The sequence below is a fragment of the Amia ocellicauda genome, chromosome 18 (genome assembly GCF_036373705.1).
Source record: "Amia ocellicauda isolate fAmiCal2 chromosome 18, fAmiCal2.hap1, whole genome shotgun sequence".
Classification (NCBI taxonomy): Eukaryota; Metazoa; Chordata; class Actinopteri; order Amiiformes; family Amiidae; genus Amia; species Amia ocellicauda.
The window spans coordinates 26,446,091-26,455,671 of NC_089867.1; positions in this window are offsets into that span (position 1 = coordinate 26,446,091).

Sequence of the window (9,581 nt, forward strand, 5' to 3'; positions counted from 1 at the left end):
GTTTGCATTTCTGCTGAGACCCTTCGGGGCATAAATTCCACAAGCTGTGGTATGAACTGCTAGATGCTCCTGCTTTGTGCTGCTACGCTGCGGTTCATGTGTATTCATACTTTTCGAATGAAGGGGTGTTGCTAATCAATGTTTAAAAATGCCCCAAGTTTGAGAATTAACCAAGGAGAGGAGAACTCACATCCTTGCAAATACACAGATCAATACAATCCTAACAAACATGTCAACCTCAGCTCTTCCAGAATGCCAGGTATAGAACGGACTGATGATCGATCAAACCAGTTCCAATAACGTCCTTCAAAAGCATTGCCGGTCGTTAACCAACCGCCTCCAACCTGCGCACCACAAGGGTTAAGAGACTGAAGTGCTGAGATATTGAGGCGACCCGGGAGCGCGTCTCTGCCCTAGCCCCGTCCCAGATGGCGTGCGTGTTGCTACAATGTAACCATCGCTGGTATGTGCATCGCGGTGTCAATCCTACCATGAAAACCCCCCCGTGCCGACTACAGGTGGCTGTAGGGAGTTTGATTTATGGCTCACAACAATATTTCATCTCAAATTTTTGCACAGTCCAGAGCTACCTTTCAGCAAGAGTGAGGCATGCTTAACTAAACTGAATGAAAATAACCTGATACCTGTTTTTTTTTAATCCTACACCCCCTGCCCTCCCTTCTGAAAGAAAATAGCATCACAAATGTGCGATTTATTCCAAGCATGGCAACCATATCAGGGATTATACAAGTTACAAATGTGGCATGAATGTGAAACACCGGTCTCTGTCAGCGTCCAACAGCTGTTTTCATCGGCAAACAAACACCTGGCTGGGAACTGAATCATTTATTTTCTTTCAACCGGAATACTCATACCTACATCAGTTTGAAAAAATCATCTGTATGCCAACCGTATCCCCCTGCACTGAAAATGTTCAAAAGGCAGTTTGTCAAAATGCTTTCAAAGGACTATTATCTTGAAATATTGAGGTTTTTTTGGTGAAGCCTTTCCACACAATAAACTAAACAAAAAAATCTAACAAACTGTAATACTTCAGGTGCAACCTTGGCATCTTAGACCCTGATTTCATTAGTATCTAACATTGAGTCATTCTCTGATCCCAAATCCTGGTTTGGTTTTCTTCATTTCAAACTCAGGGCGATGTTGTATGGGTAAGCAGATGGATGCTACCCTCTCCAACACAAAGAACACAGAGGAGATTATAATGTCCGTCACCTGAGACTAAAATACAGGCACGACCCTCCCAAACAATAATATCTTTGAAAGCTAATTTGAACCTTCCTCCAGCAAGACGACACACAAGCATTACGGAGCTACATGGAGCTCACCTACATCCTACTGACTGTTAGATGAGCTCCCTCCTTAAAGATCAAGAGTAATCACAGTTCCAGCTACATCAGCAGCCGGTATTAATCGCATGGGATTCAGGGTGTTTGTTTTTACTGACTGGAAGTTCTGGCTTTTTTCAATGCGATTTCTACAGAGTAAGAGTGCTATATTATAATTATAACCCACTAAATAATTTTTAGGCAGAGCACACAAGATTATTGGAATTGATTAAGGATAATAACTAAACAATATGGTTGTGGAGGAACTTAAATAAAATACTGAAATCTTCAGCTTCTTGTAAAGGTTCACTCTTTTAAAAGTATTTAAATGAGGGAGTAAATAATCCCTAACTTGCCTCAGTATATGTGCATAGAGGATGTCTCGGCACTATACTGTATGAACGCATACCAACTCAGACTCCGGCGGCTGTGAGGGCAATGGGGGATGTTTGACATTTGCGAAAGCGTACGTGACACAGGGGAAGACCCCGTCCATTGTAGGCCCGCCAGGCGGAGGCGGTTGTTATGACACGGTGCTCCATGCAGCGTACAGATACATGTATCCCGCGAACGGGCTGTTTCACTCAGTGACAACGACGGGAACAACAAGCCAGCGACTCCCAGACACAGGTGCACAGTCTGTCTCTCACTCCAGAGTGAGAAGACGCTGGGGCGGCCGTTAACGCAGTGAATCATCCCTATCAGAGAAATGAGCCATTGAGCCATTTCTCACAGACCCCCCACCCCCCCAAATAAAAGCCCTGCACATCTCTGTAATCCATGACATTTTAAAATTAATGCTTAGGATCCAGGATAATCTGATTTAACCCTTGAAATGTATAGTGAAGCACTCATATTGGCATTAACAGTGTACCAGCTCTGCCCACAGTTAAATTAATTGAAGCTGCTTGTTGGTGAACAATTCAACCTTGAGTTGATGACAAGGCTGTACATTTTATTTTGGTCATTTGCATTAGCTACTTATGTGTGTTTAAACAAATGTTACCGAAGAGTTTCTTAATTATGCCCTGTTTCCACTGGCCACATTTAGGTGCATCATGGCAGGTTCATTTGAGTCCAGGAGTTTCCACTGTGGCTCAGGTGCTACATCGCCTGTGCTCAAACCAGTTTCAGGAGGCACTGTTCTAGTATTGGCACAGCTTCTATGTTATATTTAATTTTAATATAAACCCGAGTTTTAACAAAATTAATCCAGCAATCAACCCAATTAATGTTTTTGAATAAATAGTAATTAATTAATTGACCTAATTAACACATTTAACTTTTATCACACTAGTTTGTATCTAAAATCAACATCTCACATGTGCAAAACAATTGGAGGCACTGAAGGCACTAAAGAACCTGCTGTATAAATTACAGCAACATATAAATCTGTCATAGTCGATACACCTGCAGAAAGATCAGTGATTACTCCAGAAAATGGAAGGACTCGATACTATAAGGTAGTCAATGTGTGAAGTCCCTGGAGCCCTGATTTTCCTGTCCTGCACTGACTGGTGTGTGTGTGCATTTGCTTTTCGTTCTTTATGAAGCTAATATATATTTTGTATACTTGTCCATTTTAAATAAAAGTTAAAAAAAAAAATGGCAAAGAAAAAGCATTGTATTGTACATTGTATTCTACAGGATAGCATTGTATTCTACATCAGTGCTATCCTCTGAAATCCTGTACCCATCATTTGTAACCCAAAAGAACCTGTGGCTGGAAACTAATTGAGGAATTGCGTATAATTGCGGACCGTGACTTCAATGTAAAAATCAAGGTGGCGTAGTCAGATAGTTTGGCTATAATGACACCAACCCACTTATCCAGGGTGTTACACAATGATTACTCCATTAAGCTGGACAATACACAAGAAGAACAAAATGAGCAAAGTGTTCAACACAATGTTTTCATTGAAAAAGAAAGGTCGCTCCCCCACCCCACACTGTGTGTAATGGGTGAACAAGCTTTCATCCACTACTGTAGGTGTACTACGTAGACACATATCTAAATGAGAATGAATTAATCGGGAGGCTACGTACTTAAAAAAAAGAAAAGAGAAAGAAGATAGATTACATGTTGATGAGGAATTCTTCCAGCTCTGAGAAAAGTTCACTAAAACAATAGTCGTCATTCATCGCCTGCTGTTGCGACAAAGGGAGTTCGCCTTTACAATGAATTCCACACAAATTACACACTGGACCACAGCGCGACTCACAATGGACTATCATTGTGTGGGGCTTTGCTGGAGCCTCTCAAACCCACACCCCAGCGCTGTGCCGGTACCCCGCTAGGAGCCACCTTGGCTCTCAGCTCACACCACTTGGGCCCAAGTGTTAGGAGAGCAAGAGGCAAAGATAAATACGTTTGATCGAAACCACATTCGTTCTCTATTCATACCACTGAACTCTTTTCGCAGTAACCTCTAGACGGTCGTTAATGATTCTGTTGTTGCCAAACCCCTAAGAGGAACCTGTGGAGAGTTTGGGATTGTCAAACAGACAGGCACTCAGTACTATGAATATATATATGGAATTGAAATCCATCAACACACGAAGATATGTGACTGATGAGATCTGTGATTGAAGATTTGGTAGATTTGGTGCTATTTTGCTCCAGGGTTGTTTAGTTGTATTTAGCTGTTATTGACATTTAAAACACGATTCGAACATCAAGCCTTGGTTATTTCCTTTTCACTTTGGCTGAGGTTTAACCTGCTATTGTGTGTGTTCGCTGAGGCAACAGTCTACTGCCCAAGCAAAGAACACTTCTGAAAAGACTCTTCATGCACGGAGAAGAGGTAAGGAAACACAGCCATTTTGTCCGGAGGTGTATTTTGTGGAGTCCAGGTTAGCGTGCATTTCCTACTGCAATTCCACAGCAGTGTACACCAGCTGTGAAGAAAGGACTGGGCCCTACTCCATTAATAACAGCTTTCCCTCCATACTAGCTCCTTGAATAAGGGTTTTTTGAAGAGTTAGGCTAATGCTACCCATGTAAGAGCTCCAGTTTGTCAGGGAGTTAATCTCTAAGTCCGTCCAGACTTCGCCCCAAACCGAGCGCAAAGCATAGCGGCTAAAACTTGTTTAATCCAGGCTTCGCTATAAACCCCCGCTGACATGAATGTGCAGAGCAGCCCTGCGGAGTGCCGAGTTCACCCGGGCATTGTTGTTCATCTGCTCCCTGGGCTCTGGCCTCGGTCTGTTTGGAGAAGGCCTCTTTCCGCATTACACAACGCCCATTTCGCAGAAAAAAGAAAGGGAGAAAAGGAGGGGAGAAAAAGGAATTGCAACTGTCATCACAAACAAGAACCATCTGTCTCATTTGAGTAACTTGTTTTCTTTTAATATGAGAAGTATGTTCCTGCAGATCCGCAGTTTGAAGCTAGTTCTGGAAGCGGACCAGGGCCTCTCCGCGGGCTTCATGCTGCTGCGCTGCGGATCTCAGCCGGGGATGGAGATTAGTCCCTTGGCCATCGCACCCTGCTTATCCCTCCCTATCAAACACACTGACACGCCGTATCATCTCTTTTATTTTAAGGATGCAGGCTTAGGTGCAGAAAGAGCCAAGAAACAGCAATTCACAACTCTTCAGCTCATCGAGGCACAATACTTATTGATCCAGTCAGTGCTACCTGGACTCACGTTCACACCGATAAATAATGGACAAAATAAAGTAAATGCGGTTTGGATTTAGCACACATGTATGTTTTGTTAATATGTAATCCATGATGACTTACATGTATGATTCTCTGTTTGTAGTTCAGTGGTGTATAAATGAGCACAATGGAGTGCCAGCCTGTGAACTCAAGTTTCTCTGGAGTCAACTATCTGCAATACCAAGGCCAGGTTTGTTCCATGAATATTTGGACAGTGACACAATTGTCATCATTTTGGCTTATCATTGGGTGAATGGTGTAGGAATTACACCCATTTATATATGTAGTTCCCCCAATTTTAGGGGCTCAAAAGTATTTGGACAAACTAACATAATTATGAATTAAATTGTGAGTTTCAATACTTGGTTGCAAATCCTTTGCAGTCAATGACTGCCTGAAGTCTGAAACCATAGACATCACCAGATGCTGGGTTTCTTCCCTGGCGATGCTCTGCCAGGCCTGCACTGCAGCTGCCTTTAGTTCCTGCTTGTTCTTGGGGCGTTTTGCCTTCAGTATTGTCTTCAGCAAGTGAAATGCTGCTCAATTGGATTCAGGTCAGGTGACTGACTTGGCCATTGCAGAACATTACACTTGTTCGCCTTAAAAAAGTCTTGGGTTGCTTTCACAGTATGCTTCAGGTCATTGTCCATCTGCAATGTGAAGTGCCGTCCAATGAGTTTTGGAGCATTTGGCTGAATCTGAGCAGATAATATAGCCTTAAACACTTCAGAATTCATCCTGCTGTTTTTGGCAGCAGGCACATCATCAATAAACACAAGGGAAGCTGTTCCCTGGCAGCCATACATGCCCATGCCATTACATGCTTCACAGATGAGGTGGTCTGCTTCCGATAATGAACAGTTCCTTCCCTTCTCCATACTCTTCTCTTCCCATCATTCTGGTTAATCTTTTAAGTTAATCTTTGTTCCAGAACTGTACAGGGTTCTTTAGATGGTTTTTGGCAAACTCGAATCTGGTCTTCCTGTTTTTGGGGCTTACCAATGGTTTACATCTTGTGGTAAATCCTCTGTATTTACTCTGGTGAAGTCTTCTCTTGATTGTTGACTTTGACACAGATACACCTACCTCCTGGAGGGTGTTCTTGGTCTGGCCAACTGCTGTGAAGGGGTTTTTCTTCACCAGGGAAATGTCATCCACCACAGTTGTTGTCCATGGTCTTCTGGGCCTTTTGGTATTCCTGAGCTCACCAGTGCGTTCTTTCTTTTTAAGAATGTACCACATAGTGTGAAAATATGAAAATCCTATAGTCAATTTACCAAGGTAATATTTTCCCCCATACTATTAGGTAAAGTGACACAAGAAAGCTCCTGAAATATGTAGCTTGTAAAACAAGTGGCTATTATAATTGACAGGTAGCAAACGCTTGTGATTTAAATGGTACTGTGAACCAGGCCGTGTTGTCACTGATGGCTGCATTATTCCTTCTTGCAGGGCTGTGACTCAGTGGATGCTGAAACAGTGGATGCTCTGAAAGCACAAGTTTCAAGGGACAAGCTTCTCTCATCATCTCTCCAGCAATTGGTAACTGGTGATCCAAACTGGGAGGGTAGAGAACCCCAAACAATCAGATATTCTAAATAAAACAAAACACGTTGCATTTTAAACATTGTGTCTCCACTTTTAATGGCAGAATGTGGTTTTACTGTGTGGATTTGGTTTTTAACCTGAGCACAAAGTCTGTTATGATTTTTATTTGTTTTATAGGAATCCTGAAGCTGACTCTGAAGCTGGGTATGCTCATCAAAAACCAAGGAAACGGAGAGTTTATTGGAGACAGGCCTCCACAATAATATTGTGCTAGAATTACAGATAAAAAGTCAAAGATGTGATGCCATGTGTTCCTCATTTTACTATAATCCCTGTAATAGCTGGAAAGAAGTGCCTCATGTGTTGCTGTGCATCTATTTTCCCCCAGTTCTTCCACAACGCCACTGGGTGAGACAGCGGCCGTTGCGATAGGATTACCTGTCACTCCACGGTTCACACGACACAGCAGACACACACTAATGTTTCTTTAGGCAATTGCAGTATTTGGTATTCGCAGCATTAATTTATTTAAAGCGGTTTGCAAGGCGTGGAGCCGTACTGCTGCTGATTCCCTGTGGGACGGGTACGTTTAAAGACACAGTGCCCGGCCAGAACCAGATTCACACTCACAATGTACTAGGTTTGACACAGAGTGGCTGGGAGCCACATACCAAAGTCCCGGGAAATTCCTCTTCTTGGACGAGAATGAGAATCGTGTCTCGCAAAGCGCTGTGTCTTTATTTTCATAAACACCCTGAATCCCCCTGTGGAAAATACAGAACAATTCCGTGGAAAGGGAACAGTTATTTTGTTCTCCATCCATTGTGTGGCCGTTGTGCAATAGATCCTCAGTACAGGGAAACGTTAAACCCCTTTTCTTTTTTAATCTGATGATGTATTTATGATATATGTGATACCAGGAAGCCTAAATAAATATCTGCTTGGCGTTAAGACTCTGTGATAATTTAATGTTGTGTCTATTGCGTGCAAGTATGACTGTTTAAAAATTTCAATAGTGAAATAATTTTCCACATGAATGCATACATGTCTGGAATTCACTTTCCTGTGCGTTTCCTTCAACGGTACCAGCTCTTTTAAACCCCTTGAAGAAATTGAGATTCAGTTATAAAAATTAGGACAAGTTGGGTCTGTTTTTCTGGTTTGTTTTTGCCCCAGAGACAGCCCTTTGCTTCAGTTTATCTGCAGCACGTTAATAACCCTTAATATCCATTTTATAACAAAAAAGTATACCATGCATAGGCAAACAAAAAGTACACAAAATGTCCCAACATAAGGCAATGACTGGACAGTTATTTGTCATTTGTGTGAAAAGCAGGACAAATACGTCCCTCTGATGCCAAGAGTATGATTTGTTCACTAAGATCAGCTGATTTCATGCTGTGCTTCTTGAACAGAACTCAGAACTAAAGCCACACCCTTCACTGACCTCTGACCTCACGTCTGACATCAGTAACCTAGACTGTACACAGAAATAGACCTACTTTAGACCCTGTCTCTATTTACACACATCGCTGCCTTGTTGGGTCATTCTCCAGCCCAGCTTTCCCCCTGCAGCGTACCGCATTGAGATGTGTCCCTCTGTCCGGCTTGCTGGCATTAGCTCTTATAGTCAAGGCACTACAGTCACATATAATGTATGGGCCGTCTAAGCACTTACTGACAAGCTAACCAAAGCCACACAACTAGTGTAACCAGCCGCCAAATGCACAGAGACCTGTACACTGATCACAAACACTGAAACAGGGAATCTTCCCTTTCTGATCATTACAGCTACCAGATTACTAAGAGGACAGACGCTCTGCTGTCAATCCTTTCACAGCAGGTAAAGAACCAGAACTAATACAGTGCAGAGGGTCACAGATACTCTGCCACCAGCACACAGTTTTGTATTTATCGTCAAGCACTTACACAACAGTGTTTTACTGGTCGTCCGACAGATGGAAACTCCACCAACACGAGGCTCCTCAACACAAAGTCGGTGAGGATGTCCCCCCACAAGATGGTATTCTGAAGCCATCAATGACATGGAGAACAGAAGGAAAATTGTGGACGGACAATAGTGAACTGGTGTGACCAGCAAAAGCTCATATCCCAATTTATGAGTGTAAATTGGAGAGGGATTTTAAAATGTCACGTTTTATCATGTTTTATTTGAAAAGCAACGGTTATATATATATTTTTCTACACACACTATCCACGCCTGATGAAGAGGTTTAAATTGTCAGATCATATTCCAGAGGAAAAGGGATTTCTCCATTTCTGAAGGGTGTTTTCACTGTCGAGAGCCCTTCTGTCACAGTAAACAGTGCAGTTTATTAATCTGATCACAAATTCCCCCCGTAATCACAGGTACATTTTATTCACATTAGAAAATGAACAATAAATACTTACCAGGCAGAGAATTGGAAAACTCGATTGCTCAGGCTTCTGATCATTTAAAAGTGAAATGGGCTTTGGGTGTAAATATTAATTACTATTCGTTTTAATATGCCTCATAAAACAAAGACTCAGCAATCGTACAACCTTAATTCAAAAAAGTCAACTGTCTCTTTGGAGACCCCTAGACTCCTATATTGTGGAGTCATGTTGCAAAGTGTGTAACGCAATAAAACTGTGCTCGTCTTCTAGGTGGAACTCAGTAACACTTGCCTCAGTATTAATACTGAGATGAGTTTCTTTTGGGAAAGCAATACGGATATAGACTATAACTGTCACTCATGTTTTGATGTGTGTCTAATGATATTGTCTTCTACTTTGTTTCTTTTTTATTAAAGAGAGTGCACTGCTGGCGTGGGCACCGAATACTGCAAACAAGAGCTGCTAACAAGCAAACCGCCGCGCATAACAGCAATATTGAGTCTATCTGCGTTTATTATGTACACACTATATCCAATTTTCTGAAGTCCTCATCTTCGTTTGCAGTTTAATTACCGAAGGCCAAGCAGAGAGACGGAAATCTTTAAACCCACTTAATTTTCCAGTTCAGAACAAACTGCCGTGA